Below are 19,041 nucleotides of genomic sequence, written 5' to 3' on the forward strand. Positions count from 1 at the left end.
CAGGTCGTGATCCCAGGTTTCTGGGATTGAACCCCGTATCAGGCTTCTTGCTCAGTGGGAATCCTGCTTCTCCCTCTCCCACTCCTCCTGCTTCTGTTCCCTCTTTCACTGTCTCTCTCTATCTGTCAAATAAATAAATAAAATCCTTAAAAACAATATCTTAAGTAAACAGTATTTATTTTTTTCTGGGTGAGAGAAAGATAACTGGGTGGGAGAAAAAAATATGGTTTTTTTTTTAATCTTTAAGAAACAACACTATTTATGTATTTTTATGTATTTTTTATTATGTTCAGTTAGCCACTGTACAGTACACCACAAGTTTTTGATGTACTCTTCAGTGATTCCTTAGTTAGTTATAACACTCAGTGCTCATCACAGCATCTGCCCTCCTTAATACCTACCTACCTCCTTAATACCCCCACTCCCCTGCCCTGTGATACCCTCAGTTTGTTTCCTGGGGTCCATAGTTTCATGGTTCTCTTCCCTCTCTGATTTCTCCCTCTTCAGATTTCCCTTCCATCCCCTATGGTCCTCTGTGCTATTGCTTGTTTTCCACATATAAGTGAAACTATATGATAATTGTCTTTCTCTGCTTGACTTACTTCACTTAGCATAATCCCCTCCAGTTCCATCCATGTCGATGCAAATGGTGGATATTCATCCTTTCAGATGGCTGAGTAATATTCCATTGTATATATGAACTACATCTTCTTTATCCATTAATCAGTTGAAGGACATCCTGGGTCCTTCCACAATTTAGCTATTGTGGACATTGCTGCTATGAACATTGGGGTACATGTGGCCCTTCTTTTCACTACAGATGTATCTTTGGGGCAAATACCTAGTAGTGCAATTGCTGGGTTGTGAGGTAGCTCTATTCTTAACATCATGAGGAACCTCCATACTCATTATCAGAGTGACTGTACCAGCTTACATTCCTACCAACAATGTAAGAGGGTTCCCCTTTCTCCATATCCTTGCCAACATTTGTTGTTTCTTATCTTGTTAATTTTGCCACTCTAACTGTTGTAATGTGGTATCTCATTGATGTTGAGAATTTTTTCATGTGTCTGTTAGCCATTTGTATGTCTTCTTTGGAGAAATGTCTGTTCATGTCTTCTGCCCATTTTTTGACTGGGTTATCTGTTTTTTGAGTGTTGAGTTTGAGAAATTTTTTATAGTTCTTGGATATCAGGCTTTTATCTGTAATGTCATTTTCAAATATCTTCTCCCATTCTGTGGGTTGCCTCTTAGTTTTGTTGATTATTTCCTTTGCTGTGCAGAAGCTTTTGATCTTGATGAAGTCCCAAAAGTTCATTTTTGCTTTTGTTTCACTTACCTTTGGAGACGTGACTTGAAAGAAGTTACTGTGGCCAATGCTGAAGAGGTTACAGCCTATGTTCTCCTGTAGGATTTTGACAGATCCCTGTCTCACATTGAGTTCTTTCATCCATTTTGAATTTATCTTTGTGTATGGTGTAAGGGAACTATGTGGATTTAAGTGCCAATATTAGGCTTAAACTCACTCTGGTGGCTATTCCAAGACATACACTAATTTTAAATTGTTAGCCAGATCCTGTACAATCTGTGAGAAATCACAAGCAGAGATATTAAGCAGATTTATTTACCCTGGGCTTGGTCAGGATCTTGTTCACACTTCCCCTTGCTCACTAGGATTCTTTTACACCTACCTCAAATTGAGGCATACTTGTCACATTGAAATGTCAGAGCACCTGAGCCTCTGGAACAGATCAGTGAAGGACAGGCCCTCATATGAGATCCTTGGATGATTGACATCAGGCTGCTATGAGACTGCTGTGTGCCAGTGAGTGTATACATGGCCATGCGTGTACTGGGGTGGCTTTAGGGAGCCGGGGGTTCTCTTCCCATCTGCCCCTACCCAATGCTGAGTTTGCAGGACTCAACCAGAAGGTTAGTAATCCCATATCTGCTCGACGATATCTTACTAGTTTCAGATATATATTATAGTAATTTGATCTTTATAAATATTATAAAATGATGCCCAAGTTTAGTTATCATCTATCACCATACAAAGTCATTACAATATTATTGACTATATTTCCTATGGTGTACATTACATCCCCATGACTTATTTCATAACTAGAAGTTTGTACCTCTTACCCTCTTTACCTATTTTGCCTACACTCCATTCCCTCCCCACTCTGGTAATCACCACTTTGTCTCCTGTATCTATGAATCTGTTTCTGTTTTGTTGTGTTTGCTCACTTGTTTTGTTTTTTTAGATTCCATATATAAGGGAAATCTTATGGTGCTTATGGTGCTTATTTCACTTAGCACAATACCTTCTGGGTCCATTCTAGTTTTGTAAATGGCAAGATTTCATTCTTTTGTATGGCTCAGTTCATTATATATGTGTGTGTTTGTGTGTGCATATCACATCTTTTTTTTCAAAGATTTTATTTATTTGTGAGAGTGAAAGGGAGAGAAAGAAGGAGTGTGTGTGTGTGTGTGTGTGTGTGTGTGTGTGTGTACAAGCAGGGTGCGAGGAGCAGATGGAGTGGGAGAAGCAGACTTCCTGCTGAGCAAGGACCCTGATACAGGACTAGATCCCAGAACCCTAGGATCATGACCTGAGCCAAAGGCAGACACCTAACAGACTGAGCCACCCAAACGCCGCATATCACATCTTTTTTATCTTTATCTATTAATAAACATAAATTCTTTCCATATCTTGGCTATTGTAAATAATGTTAGTATGAACATAAAGTTGGATGCGTATATTTTCAAATTGGTGTTTTTATTTACTTGGGTCAATACCCAGAAGTGAAATTTCTGAATATTATGGCAGTTCTATTTTAAGGAACCTCCATACTATTTCCATAGTGGCTGCACAAATTTTCATTCCTGCCAACAGTGTATGTTATTTCACTTTTCTCCACATCCCACTGATACTTGTTATTTCTTGTTGTTGTTGTTGTTTTGTAATAACAACTAATCTAACAGGCTTGAGATGATACCTCATTGTGGGTTTTGATTTTCATTTCCCTGATGAGCATCTTTTCATGTACCTGTTAGCCATCTTCACGTCTATTCAAGTCCTATAGTAAATTATGGAAGATTTCAGGTACTGGGGATGTTTACCCAATATTTGTATGATTTGCAAATCTCTTCTCCCATTCATTAGGTTGCCTTTTCATTTTGTTGATGGTTTCCTTCACAGTGCAAAAACTTTTAGTTTGATGCAATCCCATTTGTTAATTTAACTTTTGTTGTCATTTCTACAGAGACAGGCTCAAAAAACTATTTCTAGACCAATGTCAAATAGTTTACTGCCTGTGTTTTTTTCTACTAATGTTATGGTTTCACTCATATTCAAATCTTGAATCCATTTTTAATTTATTTTTGTATATGGTGTAAGAGAGGGGTCCAGTTTAACTCTTTTGTGTGTGGCCCTCTAGTTTTTTCCACACGACTTTCAGAAGAGACTGTCTTTTCCCCCATTGTATATTCTTGCCACCTTTGTCATGGATTAATAGACTCTATAGGTATGAGTTTATTTTTGAACACTCTATTCTATTCTATTGATCTATGTGTTGTTTTCACACCAGTATCATACTGTTTTAATTACTATAGCTTTATAGTATAGTTTGAATCAAGGAATATAATACCTCAGTTTTGTTTTTCTTTCTCAAGATTGCTTTGGCTATTTGCGGTACCCAACAAAATACTGATGGCATTTTTAACAGAATTAGAACAAAGAATCCTAAAATTTGAATGGAACCCCAAAATAGTTCTTTGTTAACATATGCAAAGTTAAGAATAAAAATTAGTTAACACACTAAAATAGTTCTATAAATCAGGATTTGCTTATATGGAAAAATTCCAGAGTTTTGTTATATTATTTAAATGTTCATTTTTTTAATTAATTACTTTTTTTTTTAAGTATAAAGAAGATAAAAAGCACTCCCTGCTTCCACTGATTGATTGTGACCCCAAATTTTCTGCCCAGGCTTAGACACCCAGCATGACCCTGGACTGGACCTGCCTTCCTTTGGCCCTCTTTTTCTACTCCCTGTGCTCAATGCACTCCGATCACATTTGTCTTTGTCCTGCCCAGGCCTGCCTTTTTTTTTTTTTTTTTTTTTTTTTTTAGGCTTCAAATTAGTTAACATACAATGCCACACTGGTTTCAGAAGCAAAATCCCGTGATTCATTACCCACATACAATGTACAGCACCCTGTGTTCATCCCAACAAGTACCCGCCTTAATACCTATCACTCATTTAGCCCATCTCCCTACACAGCTTCCCTCTAGCAACCCTCAGTTTGTTCTCTATATTTAAGAGTCCCTTATAGTTTGCTTCTCTCTCTGTTTTTATCCTATTTTATTTTTCCTTGCATTCCCTCTGTTCATCTCTTTTGTTCTTAAATTCTACACATGAGTGAAATCATCTATTTGTCATTCTGTGACTGACTTATTTCCCTTAGCATAATACACTCTAGCTCCATCCACATCATTGCAAATAACAAGATTTCATTCTTTTTGATCACTGAGTAAAATTTCATTGTATATATATACCACTTCTTCTTTACGCACTCATAAGTCAATGGACAATTGGACTCTTTCCATAATTTGGCTAATGTTGGTAATTCTGCTATAAACATTGGGGTGCATGTGCCCCATTGAATCAGCACTTTCATATTAGCATGTTGGGATAAACACCTAATAGTGCAACTGCAGGGTTATAGGGTAGTTCTATTTTTAACTTTTTGAGAAAACTCCATACTATTTTCCAGAGTAGCTATACCAGTTTTCATCCCCACCAAATGTGCCAAAGCGTTCCCCTTTCTCCACATCTTCACTAATACCTGTTTTTTCCTGAGTTGTTAATTTTAGCCATTCTGATTTGTATTTCCCTAATGATGAGAGATACTGAGCATCTTTTCATGTGTCTGTTAGTCATCTGATGTCTTCTTTGGAATAATACCTATTCATGTTTTCTGCCCATTTCTTAACTGGAGTATTTGTTTCTTGGGTGTTGAGTTAGATAAGTTCTTTATAGATTTTGGATATTAGCTCTTTATCTGATACATCATTTGCAAATATCTTCTCTCATTCCATTCATTGCCTTTTAGTTTTGTTGTTTCCTTCACAGTGCAGAAGCATTTTGTCTTGATACACTCTCAATAGTTCATTTTTGCTTTTGTTTCCCTTGCCTCCAGAGATATGTCTGATAAGAAGTTGCTATGGCCGAGGTCAAAGAGGTTGCTGCCTGAATTCTTCTCTAGGATTGTGGTGGTTTCCTGTCTTACATTTAGGTCTTTCATCCATTTTGAATTTCTTCTGGTGTATCATGTAAGAAAGTGGTTCAGTTTCATTCTTCTGCATGTTGTCTTCCACTTTCCTTAACACCATTTGTTGAAGAAACTATCTCTTTTTCATTGGATATTCTTTCCTGTTTGTCAAAGATTAGTTGACCATACAGTTGTGGGTCCATTTCTGGGTTCTCTATTCTGTTCCGTTGATCTATGTGTTTGTTTTTGTGCCAGTAACACACTGTCTTAATCACTACAGCTTTGCAATGCAGCTTGAAGTCTGGAATTGTGATGCTTCTTGCGTTGCTTTTCTTTTTTAAGATTGCTATTCAGGGTCTTTTCTGGGTCCATATAAATTTGAGGATTGTTTGTTCTACCTCTGTGAAAAGTGGTGCTGTTATTTTGATAGAGATTGCATTGAATGTGTAGATTGCTTTGGGTAGTATAGATATCTTAACAATATTTGTTCTTCCAATCAATTTTCTATTTCTTTGTGTCTTCTTCAATTTCTTTCATAATTGTTCTATAGTTTTCAGAATACAGATCTTTTGCCTCTTTGGTTAGGTATCTTATGGGTTTTGGTGCAATTGTAAATGGGGTCAATTCTTTGATTTCTCTTTCTACTGTTTCATTATTGGTATAAAGAAATGTAACAGGTTTCTGTACATTTATGTTGTATCCTGTAACTTTATTGAATTCATGTGTCAGTTCTAGCAATTTTATGTTGGAGTCTTTTGGGTTCTCTACATAGAGTATGTCAACTGCAAATAGTGAAAGCTTGACTTCTTCCTTGTCATTTTGGATGCCTTTTATTCCTTTTTGTTTGATTGCTAAAGCCACAGCTTCTGGTACTATGCTGAACAACAATGGTGAGAGTGGATATCCCTGTCATATTCCTGACCTGAGGGGAAAAGCTCTCAGTTTTTCCCCATTAGGATATTATCTGTGGGTCTTTTGTATATGGCATTTATGATGTTGAGGTATGTTCCTTCTGTTCGTACTTTCTTGAGGATTTTTATCATGAAAGGATGCTGTATTTTGTCAAATGCTTTTTGCACCTATTGAGAGGATCATATGGTTCTTATCCTTTCTTTTACTAATGTGGTGTATCATGTTGATTGATTTGCAAATATTGAAGTATGCTTGCAGCTCAGGAATAAATCCCATTTGGTCATGGTGAATAATTCTCTTAATGTACTGTTGGATTCAATTAGCTAGTATCTTGTTGAGAATTTTTGCATCCATGTTCATCAGGGATATTGGTCTGTAATTCTCCATTTTAGTGGGGTCGTTGTCTGGTTTTGGAATCAAGGTAATGCTGGCCTCATAGAATGAGTTTGGAAGGTTTCCTTCCATTTCTATTTTGTAGAACAGCTTAAGATGAATAGGTATTAATTCTTTAAATGTTTGGTGGAACCCCTTGGAAAGCCTCTGGCCCTGGACTCTTGTTTGTTGGGAGATTTTTGATTACTGATTCAATTTCTTTGCTTGGTCTGTTCAAGTTTTCTATTTCTTCCTGTCTCAATTTTAGTAGTTTATGTATTTCTAGGAATTTATTTCTTCCACGTTGCCCAATTTGTTGGAATATAATTGCTCATAATGTTTTCTTATAATTGTTTGTATTTTCATGGTGCTGGTTGTGACCTTCATGATTTTATTTATTTGGGTCCTTTCTCTTTTCTTATTGATAAGTCTAGGTAGGGCTTTATCAATTTTTTTTTTCAAAGAATTAGATCCTAATTTCATTGATCTGTTCTACTGTTTTATTTTTAATTTCTATATCATTTATTTCCGCTCCAATCTTAATTATTTTACTTCTGTTAATTTTAAGATTTATTTGCTGTTCTCTTTTCAGTTTCCTTAGGTGTAAGGTTAGGCTGTGTATTTGAGACTTTTCTTGCTTCCTCAGGAAGGCTTGTATTGTTATATACTTTGTTCTTATGACCACTTTTGCTGTGTCCCAAAGGTTTTGGACTGTGATGTTTTCATTCTTATCTGCTTCCATGTATTTTTTTTATCTTAATATTTTAATTTAATTTTATTTTATTTCAGTGTTCCAAAATTCATTGTTTATGCACCACATCCAGTGCTCCATGCAATATGTGCCCTCCATAATATCCACCACCAGGCTCACCCCCCCAACCCCACCCCCAAAAAAACTCAGTTTGTTTCTCAGAGTCCACAGTCTCTCATGGTTTGTTTCCCCCTCCAGTTTGCCCCAACTCACTTCTCCTCTCCATCTCCCAATGTCTTCCATGTTATTCCTTATGCTCCACAAGTTAAGTGAAACCATATGATAATTGACTCTTTCTGCTTTAATTTCCTGGTTGACCTACTCAATCTTTAGTAGGATGTTCTGTAACCTCATGTAGTCATGGTTTTTCCAAAGTTTTTCTTATGGTTGACTTCAAGTTTCATAGTGAAAATATGCATGGTATGATCTCAATCTGTATGGTTGAAGCCTGATGTGTGACCCAGTATGTGATCTGTTATGGAGAGTGTTCCACGTGCACTCAAAAAGAATGTATATTCTGCTGTTTGGGGACAAAATGTTCTGAATATGTCGGTTAAGTCTGTCTGGTCTTGTGTGTCATCCAAAGCCACTGTTTCCTTGCTGATCTTCTACTCAGATGATCTGTCCATTGCTGTGAGTGGGCTGTTGAAGTATCCTATTATTGTATTATCATCAATGAGTTTCTTTAAGTTTTTCATTAATTATTATATATTTGGCTGCTCCCAAGTTGGGTGAATAAATATTTACAATTGTTAGATCTTGTTACTTGGCAGATTCCTTTATTATGGTGCCCTTCTTCACCTCTTCTTAAAGTCTTTGGTTTAAAATCTAGTTTGTCTAATAAACTCTCTAGTTTGTCTGATACAAACTCCAGCGTTCTTTTGATGTCCATTATCATGATAGATGGTTCTCCACCCCTTCACTTTCAATATGGAGTTGTTTGTGGGTCTGAAATGAGTCTCTTATAAATAGCATATTGATGGGTCTTGTTTTGGGTTGTTTGTTTGTTTTTAAGTAGGCTTCACTCACAGAATGAAGCCCAATGTGCAGCCTGAACTCACTACCCTGAGATCAAGACCTGAACCAAGATCAAGAGTTGGATGTTTAACTGACTGAGCCACCCAGTCATCCCTGGGTCTCGGGTTTTTTAATCCATTTTGATACCCTATGTCTTTTTATTGAAACATTGAATCTACTAATATTCAGAGTAATTGAAAGATATGACTTTAGTGCCAATGCATTACCTATAAATTTGCTGTTCCTATAGATGGTCTCTATCCCTTTCTAGACTTTGTTAATTTTTGTCTCTCTTTCCCATTCAAAGTGTCCCATTCAGTACTTCTTGCAGAGCTGGTTTAGTGTTCACTAACTCCTTTAGTTTTTGCTTTTCTTGGAAATTCTTTACCTTTCCTTTCATTCTGAATGACAGTCTTGCTGGATAAAATATTCTTGGATGCATATTTTTTCCCATTTAGCATAATGCTAAATGCTAAATGCTAAAAATGCTACTTTTTTCTGGTCTGCCAAGTTTCTGTGGACAGTTCTGCTGCTAACCTTATGTGTCTACCCTTGTACATTGAGGTTATTTTTGCCCCCAGCTGCTTTCAGAAATCACTCTTTATCTTTGTATTTTGCAAGTTTCACTGGTATGTCTTGATGTTGATCCGTTTTTGTTGATTTTTGAGGGGATAGTTCTCTGTGCCTCTTGGACTTGAATGCTTCTTTCCTTCCCCAGATTAAGTAAATTCTCAACTATAATTTGTTCAGATTTCTGTCACCTTTCCCTACTCTTCTTCTGGGACTCCAATGATGTGGATATTATTGCACTTCGTGAAATTGCTGAGGTCCCTAAGTCTATAATCATGATGTAATAATTTTTTCTTTCATCTTTTCAGCTTCATTATTTTCCATAATTTTATCTACTATATCACCTACTCAATTCTCTGCTTCTTCCATCCTCATGATTCCATCGAGTCAGTTTTGCATCTCAGTTATAGTATTTTTTAAATTTTATTTTGGCCTAATTTTTAGGTCTTTTACCTCTGCAGCCAAGGTTTCTTTGGTGTCTTCTATGCTTCTTTCAAGCCTAGCTAATATTCTTATGACTGTTCTAAATTCTTTTTTGGATGAATTGCGTATATCTGTTTTGGGAGAATCTCTGGCTGTGATTTCTTCTTGACTTTTTTTTTTTTTTTTTTTTGAGAATTCCCCCATTTTGTCATTATGTCTAGCTTTCTGTCTTTTGCATATTATGAAAGCTATGTTTCCTGCTCTTGAGAGTAATACTATATTAAGAAGGGGTTCATACACTGGCCAGGGCCTGGTGCTTCAGGAAGTGTTTCTGGTGTATGCTATGTGCACTTTGCTACTGTGTTTTTTTAGCTGCTCTTTCCCACAGGTCAGTACTCTACAGAGTACCTTCTTATAGTGGGGAGTGTTTGGAACTTTAGGTAGGTGTGCTTTGATTTGTTTGTTAAGTCTGGTACATGATGGGGTGGGGTGCTTCTGAGAGAAAGGCCTGCTTTGCTGGCTCACAGTCAGACCTGACTTTTCAATGATGCCCCTTCCAGGTGCAGGTGGAGGGGCTCAGTGTAAGTGATTCCAACCTCCACTGAAAGCACTGTGTTTTGTTCTGAATTGCAACCATGTGGTTGGGTGGAGGGGAGGGGGTGGAAGATGGAGTCACCCTGCCCTTTTGTCCGTGGGGAGGAAAACTCAACAGCCTATGTTGTTCACAGAGACTGTTCACTCACAGTCTCAACCTGTCTGTGCCTGGCCATTGTCACACCTGACACCACAGTTCTCCTGTGTTTTATCTCTGGCACACAACTGGGATTCAAAACTCCAAATCTTAAAGGGCCCAGCAAGGTATGGACCCACTCTCCCCTCTCCCCGCAGGGGAAAGACTTGCAGCACACCTCTCACTGCTCTGTCCCAGAAAAGCAGCTGCACAGTGCACACACAGTGGATGGAGTCCACTGTGATGCAGAACAAAAAGTTGTGACCAAACTATCTGCCCTCTGCATGTGCCTGTCCCTGACTCTGAACAGCTGTTCAATGACCCCCGCCCCCCAGTGAAACCTTTGTCCTTGGAGAGGCAAATACCCTTTTCCAAATGTACTTCAGCAGGGGAGCAAGCTCTTCCAGTGCTACCCAGATGATCCCCTCACTGCAGCACATTGTGGAACCTTATGCTCCTCTCTCTCCCACTCTCTCCTTCTTTCCATCACTTCACTCTGTGACAATGGCTCCTTCCCCTCTATAGCACTGTGGTTTCTCTCTCCCCCCAGTTCAGGGGTCCGAACCTCTCATCTGCCACATTCTCTCTTCCCATTGTGCAGATTGTTTTCTTAATCCTCAGATCAATTTTCTTTGTTCAAAATGACAAGATATTGATCTAGCTGATTTGAGGAATGAGGCAAGCTCAGGGTCCCCCTACTACTCCACCATCTTAACTCTTCCTATCTCTGTTTTACTTTTAATATATCTTTGGATCTTATTTGATTTCTTTGACCCAAGATTGCCAATATATTGGCAAAAAGATTGCCAATTTATTAGAAATAAATTATCCTGATCTTTTTATCCATATGACACCAAATTATTTTCACTGAAATTCTTCCTAAGTTGACTGGTAGTGTCAAGTAATGAGAGTTCATGTCAAATGAGAGGTAAGATTTCTTGCTGACCATGTTGTATGGCTGTGTGGGCCAGGTGGACTTCTATAAGGATTCAGGGAGATTCATGGTAGCCATACAGCATAGCTCTGCACCAAAGATTCACAAACATACATTTTTCATGAGTATGTTCCATAGTGCTTTGTCCAGTTCAGCTCTAGGGAGTGGTGGCAAACCAGGTTGTAAGCAAACTTATCTTTATATTTGGTCTAATACTGCTCATGCAAATTATATATGAGGAAGAAATATAGCACAAACTAAGTGATATATGCATGCTAAAGTGTGATTGCTTCTTCAGTTTTGCATAAATACATGGAGAGTGATGTAGAAGATAGAATGGGAAAAAAGAATAAATGCCTTTTATTTATGGAAAATAGTGGCTCTGCAAGTAAAGAGTCTAATTCAGTAAATGATCTGAGTCAATTTATTTTACTATCAAGTCAATAGATGATAGAGAGATAGATAGATGGATGGATAGATAAAATAACAGTGGCTAGTCACCGCTGTTATAGTAAGAATATGTTCTTTTATTACTTCAGTCAGATTTAAATTCACACCAGGAATAAATTATAATTTTTCTAAATTGAAATTTCATTAATGACTAGTATAAATGAATGTATTATACATTTAATAGATGATGGCATGCTTAATAAGGAACTGCTAATTCTTTTCTTTGATATAGCTTTTTTCCTTAAGTAATTTTTTATAATTAGTACTAAATTATAATAATGAAATATCTTACTTATGAAGAAAATACTGAATAATGTATTGACTAATAGCATATGTTGAATTAATTATTTAGTGTAATTTGACAGTAATATTTAAATTCATGTTGTTTTGACTCTGACAGTGAAATACATCATGTACAAAAATTTTTGGAGTACCTGGTATTTTTTACAGAGAAATTATACATTTATATTTCAAAAGCGGAAATAGAAAAATTCTAAGTATATAATGGAAAAGGTCTATATTTCTGCTAATTTAATGTGTTTGACACATGTGAAACTAATTAGGTAAACACTTCAACTAATTAATCTAGTTAATGTTATTAAGTATTATACAACTTAAAAGTATATCCTATGTTGAGAAGTTAATAAAAATAATAATCGTCCTGATTCAGTAGTTACAATGTTATAAGTCAGAGTATAAGTATAGGGCTGCTCAGAAGATCCTACCCTAGATTTGTTTTAGTGTTGGTAGATCGAAATAGCTTGTTTTTACTGGATCCTATTATTTTAGTCTATGATTTAAGGACTTCATATTATTCTAACTACATGTGCAAAACCTAAAAGGGGAACTACAATATGACAATTTGAAATAATTAGAGAACAAGAACTATCCGTATTATTGAGAATACTATTCTCAGTACGTATCATTGAGCATCTATGTAACAACACTCTAATTGTAATTAGCAAATCAAACGCATTAGGTTAAGTGGAAGAGTAGTGTGGATTGCGTCTGCTGAATTTGACATAAAGGCCTGCAGGCATTGAACTGGGCTCAGTGATTATGTAAGATTCACAGAAAAAATGTGGCTGTTCTGGGAAAGAAGCACAGCCTAGAGTAACACTGTCTAACAGAAATAAAATGTCAGCCACAAATGCAAACCACACAGGTAACTTCACACTTTTTCGTGGTCACACAAGAAAAGTTATAATAAACAAATGAAATTAACTTATTAATATATTTTACATGACCCAGTATATTCAAAATACTATTATTTGAACTTATAAATGATTGCGATATTTTACATATTTTAGACTAAGTCTCTGAAATCCAGTATATATTTTATAATTATATATAGCACATCTCAATTTGTACTAACAGCATTTCAAGTGTTTAATCCCATAGATGGTTGGTGGGTACAGAAAGTTCAGCCTCAGGCTCTCTCTTTGGGCCTGGCTAGCTATTCATTCTCTTCAGTGTTTTGAATGAAGAGTTTTTTAAGAGATTCATGTATTGCATTCATGAGAAAATGAGAAAAGCAAAAAATATCCTGGTAGTTTAGAAAAATATATAAATATTACAAAAGCCTAACCCAAAGGGCACCTTTTGGTCCCTAGCTTATTGGACCTTTCTGTAGCACTTGCCACCATAGATTACATTCTCCTCCTTAAAACTACACACTGATGGTTCTCTCCTATCTCACTGACTTGTACACATTTTGAGTCGGATCCCCTTTCTCTGCTCTACAATGTTGGTGTTTTACAGACTTTTTTTTAACCCCCATTTTGTTCTTACCCTACAACTTCTCCCAGAAGTATCTCAAGCTCTTATATATGCTGATATCACTCAAATGTTATCTCTGGCCTTACATCTTTTGTTAACCTTTATTTCCAAATGCCTGTTGGATATGTCCACCCACCTATTTAACAAGGACATAAACCCATCATCCTTCCTTCTACACCTACTCTTCTAGTCCATAGTTCATATGGTGTCATCACCATCCACTGAATTAGAAACCAAAGGTGAGCCTTGACACTCTGCACTCCCTTACTAATCAGCAAACCCTATTGATTTCACCAACTTAATATATATCTATACTTCCCTCTCTCAAAAAAAAAAAAATCTGTGATTCCCTTAACTACTCTCTGTTTCTTGGAATGAGGCAAAATCTTCATCAATTCACCATTTTACTAATCACATGCCCTCAAACCCATCTTCCCAACACAGCCATGGAAAATGAAAGAATGGCCATCTTTACTCTTGCTTAAAACACTTCAGTGGTTGCCATAAGTTAAAGAATAAGGTCCAGAATCTCCAGTCCTTCATATCCTCTTACTGCCTTGCTCTTTAACTTTATTCTTATACCACTTTCTGAACTTCACACTCCACCAATACAAGAGTCTATGTAGCTCTCCACGAACACCAAGCTGTGTGAGCTGTGTTTCCTTGATTCCTTTTATTCTTCCCCTTCTTTATTCCAGGACTCATCCATTAAGAACCCACATATGTTTTACATCATTTCTTTAAAAGGCTGCAAATTGACCACCATCCAAGATTGTTTCTGCCTGGGTTGGAGGTCCTCTTGTTGCTTTCTAAATGTACCTCTATCACAGTATTAAGCATGTCTATTAAATTGTCTCCACCACCACGTGGTATTCATCTTTGTATCTTTGATAACCAGCGCAGTGCTTTGTATAAGGATTTGATGAACTCACTGAAGTCAGGTTAAAAACACTAGCATTTGTATGTGCACTCACATGTACAAAAACTGCACATATGATGGACACTCAAGCAAAGTAGACATTCATTCCTTTAAAAGCAGCACAGGTAAAGAAATGGAAACATTTTAGTAAATTAAAAATCGATATGCGTGAACAGTGAATACCGCTCCCTCAAAGCATGAATTGTGTTCAGGTTGCCTTATTTGAAGAATATGCGAGTTTCAGCTCAAACTTTCCTTGCCAACACCTTAGAGGCTGTCTAGTTGTGGGTGAACAGAGGGAAAGAAGGTTACAGAAATTAGTGTTGAAATTGTCTCCTATGATCCATGGCATCAATTCACTTCGCCAACCCCCAGTTTTCTCATTAGCAACATGAGGAAATTAGACCTATGAGAGTTCTCCTAAATCTTAGATTCCATAATTCAGGATTGTGTCTACATAGGGGTGGAGAGAGGAGGAAAACAGGGAGAAGAAATAAAACAGAACTTGCTTACATCCCAATTCATTCTACTTGAACCTATAAAAACACATACACATCATTTTAATTAGAGCTGTTTCATTAATTTTAATTTTTCCAAATACATGAGTATTTATGCTATATTACAGGAATAATTAGTCATGAGGAGATATGAGAATGTTTTATTCTTCTTAAGTCCAATAGACATTACATGATAACAGTGTCCATAAATGTTAATGATTTTAGTTTCATTTTTCTTTTCCCAAGATAGAATAGTTGCATTACGACAATATTGAATCTGGTAGGGATTTAATTCCTTATGCAGCCGTGCTCAGGAAATCAATGGGATAAAGCTGAGATGTCAGTGCAGCTTAATTTGGTCAGTCATGTCATATAGATGTGTGAAAATCTTTGTATTTTTCTACAAGAAGTTCTGAGCACCATTTAAAATATACAAACTGAACATGGCCTTCAGTGGTACCTAGGACCTTATTGTATACACTGTTGATGACCAATAAATGATTATTTAGTAGCCAAATAATTCACATAATAGAGAAAATGTGCTCTGTAGACCACAATGGTATAGTTTCAAGAGCATTATCAATGACCAGGGACACACTGCAAAGCAAGGTAGTGAAATATCTCTGTCATATAGGGGACTTTGTAGAGGAACATTAGTTTTACTTCTATATAAAGAGCACATGCTTGTTGAGAAGATGAAGACAGTACAGTATGGATAAAATCAAAATAGATACTCACCTTTATTTCCATCCAATCTCCAAAACTTCTCTGATAACAGCATGATGTATAATGGTTTGGGGTATTTTCTATGCCATTGTAATGGGATGTCAAGGAACTTTTCCTGTTGTTCTGGAGTTGTCAGTGGCTAGAGCTGAGGGCAAAGGGTGCATTTAACAATTAGAGATGTCTTAGCCTCTCTGATCCTTAGTTTCCTCACATTGAGAATGGGAACAGTAATCAATTTCCTTCCTAACTCAGAGCATTTTTCTTTTAATTGATGAAACAAATGAAAATAGTCTGTAATTATAAATCGCTACACAAATAAGGTATTATTCTGATTCTTAAAGAATGAAAATAAATTTTGGATCCTATGATGCCAAAACAGCAAGCAAGAAGCCCCCAAACCTATGACCTGATTAAAAAATGTTTATGAAGTTGAAAGTCAATTTTGTGATAAAATCAATATCTGCTCAATAAAATGCCTGCTCATCCGAAGAGTGGTCACTAAATTTAAACAAATTTTAACATTTCATAAACTGTTCATGAAATTGCCAAACAACATGTTATACAACCATTAAAACTAATTATGATATTTTTTCTCCTATTTCCAAAAAAAATGTTAAGTGAACTTCAGAATACAATAATATTTTGTACATCACCATTGCAGCGTAAAAGGGATGTACAAACACAGAAAACAATGTGCTTAAAATAAAATAATTGTAATCAGCTTATAAAACCATAACTTTTCAAAACTTTACATTTTTTATGTATTTTGTTTTAATATAGGGGAATATAAGAGATGGAAGAAATCAATGGTTCAGCATTTACTACTTTACTATGAGATAAACTAGAAGATAAAATCCCCCTATACATACTAATAGAAGAAATTTATCTCTGTGGTACTTGTTGTGTACTGAAGGTTTGTCTTCCCTCCCTTCCCCAATTCATATGTTGAAACACTAATACCTAACCTGGGGGCCCTAGGAGGTGGGGCCTTTGGGAGGTGATAGGAATTAGATGAGATCATAAGGGCAGAACCCTTAGGATGGGGTTAGTGCCCTTAGAGGAGTCAAGAGAAAGTTCACAGCTCTGTTTTCTGCCCCACTGGGATGCAAGAAATCAGCAGTCTGCTGAAAGCTCTCTCCAGAACCCATAGGTTCTGGAATCCTAATTTCAGACTTGCCACCTCCAGAACTGTAAACAATAAATTTCTGTTCTTTATAAAGTAGCCAGTGTATGGTATTTTGTTACAACAACCCAAGCTGACAAAGAGGATCCTATAGTAACAAACCTCTAAATAACATCATGTGAATGAATGGAGGAAAAATTTTCTTTCCCTACTGGTGTTGGACTTCACTAATAATGTTTGGTTGTTCATGTTTTTTAACGTTATTTCTTCAAGCTCAGGATCTCACAGTGGCTTGAAAAATTCTGAAACCCTGCTCAGACCCTCCCTACATTTGGAGCACCGACCAAGAAACAGTCTCTCCAGATCTATAAGAATCATTGTCATTGGAAAAAAGTGTTTAGAGAAGAAACATAACCATGCTCACAAGAATGACCATTTTCCCATCTCTCCTTGCTTTGGGCCAGGGCACGGAGAGGAGACCCAGGCCTGCCCCCATAGAGACTCATCTGTCAGAGAAGTCAAGATCTGGATATCCATAATCTCCATCCAGTGTAGGGTGAATTTAGATGCAGGTGACTGCACAGGTGCCATGGGGATTTGGGGGAAGGACTACCTGGGATGGGAGGCAGGGAGAAATCTTTAAGGGTGCAGAGAGGAGCAATTTCCAGAGCAAAGAATATTGTCTTCAAGGCATGGGGAATTTAGACTTCATTCCTCATGTTTTAAAGCTGTACCAGCTGTGAGCAGTGGAGTCTTAGGGGACGGGGGTGGGTGGTGGCAGGTTATGTGTAAGAGACATAGCCTGATGAAAGTTGAGGCTGAAGAGATCAGAAAAGCCCAGAGCGGGGCATCTGGAAATTCAGGATTATCCTGTAGGAAGTAAGGAGCCACAGGATGGATGGAACAGGGAGTCATCCAAACAGCCAAAGAGAAGAGGTGGAAGAGAGTGTCACAGCAATGGGTGAACAGACACTAGGGACTGAAGAGCATCCCTTCCAGCCCACATCCTTTGAATCTAGGGAAACTGAGGCTCAGAGAAGAAAAGAGCCTTGTCCATGGTGGCCATTTGGGTTCCGAGGTTGAATATGGCGGTGGAGGCAACCAATGGAGGGCCTGCCTTAATTCTCTGAGGACAAGCACATAGTCTTGTGGGTGCTGCTGTCTCTGCGGACAATCAAGGTCTAGCAATGGGATAGGAAGAGAAAAACCAGAGGCAGCAGCAGTGGGTTTATTTAACTAGTCCTTGCCACTTCATCCCTTGCTCCTACCCTCTCTGGGCCTTAATTTCCTGCTACCTAGAGGAGACCCTACACCTGCCCTGACCTCACACAATGGATTCACTGCCAAGGCACAGGACAGGCAGCAGGGATGGCAGAAGCATATTTCTTCTCTCCTGATCCCTGCACTTGTGTTTCTACCCGACCTGTGACTGTTTACACTACTCCAGCAGTCCGGCGCCCATCTCCAGCAACATCTCCCCACAACCCCACCTCCTCCCGGCCACAGTAGGGTCAGCAGGCCCCAAAGGGGACAAAGAAGTGATGCCCGCAGAGCCCAGGGACACGGTGTAGGGGGTCAAGGCCCCTCGTGGCTCCCCCTGCTGGCTGCAGTTGCCCCCGCCCCATGCACCCCGGGTTGGTGCAGCCTCTTCAATCACCCCCATACCTGGTCCCCCTACCACTCCCACCCACCTGCAGTGAGCACTGCCCACAGGCTATTTGTATTGTATTTTTTATCAAACTGAATGTTCAAAATAATGAAACCATATGCAGAGCTACATTATATTTTCATACATTTCAGTTTTATAAATATGAATGCTTCTGTTTAGATTCCCAAAGCTGCCATTTCAAGTGGAACCAAATATTCTCGAAATATGTAAGAAACTGAAAATTTTATTATTCATAAATAACCAAAATTGACAGAAGAATGCATAAAATAACCTCAAAATACTTTTAAAAGCATGTTTTTTCCTCAGCTACTTTTACTCTGTGAAACTGACCTGGAACTCTGATCTCTATAATCTGTCTAGTTTTTAAATACATTAATGTTTAGTCTTTAGACTAGAAAAAAAAATCACTGTGAATGATAATTCCAAAATCAGCCTGTGACCCATCACATCTCAGTGGATTTGGCGTCCTGATCTTTTCTCATTCTGGTGTAACCTCAGCATCCTGCTTCATTTAATTCTTTAAACTTTTAATTAAAAAAGAGCAGGAAAAGCCAAGAAGATAAAGCAGATGAAAATCCCTTTATAGCCTGTAGGATAGTGAATAACAGTTTGAGAAAATGAGGGAAATTTTGTTCAACTATGAATATGATCCATGAAAATTTATTTCTTGTGATTATTTTGCAGAGGAAAACCATTATCAATCTGATGTCTTACTGCACTAGAAATATCAGAATCAAGCTGTCTGAAAAGTTTGTATCAGATAGACAATGCAATTCTACCTAGTTCTTTTTTCCCCTCCTTCTAGAGTACTTAAGTGTGTTGTTAAATTTACTCAGTTGTGGGGTATCAGATTCAAACTCTTGTAATGCATTCTGTCCTGGCTGATGTGGCA

This window comes from Lutra lutra, chromosome 15, assembly GCF_902655055.1.
Source record: "Lutra lutra chromosome 15, mLutLut1.2, whole genome shotgun sequence".
Classification (NCBI taxonomy): domain Eukaryota; kingdom Metazoa; phylum Chordata; class Mammalia; order Carnivora; family Mustelidae; genus Lutra; species Lutra lutra.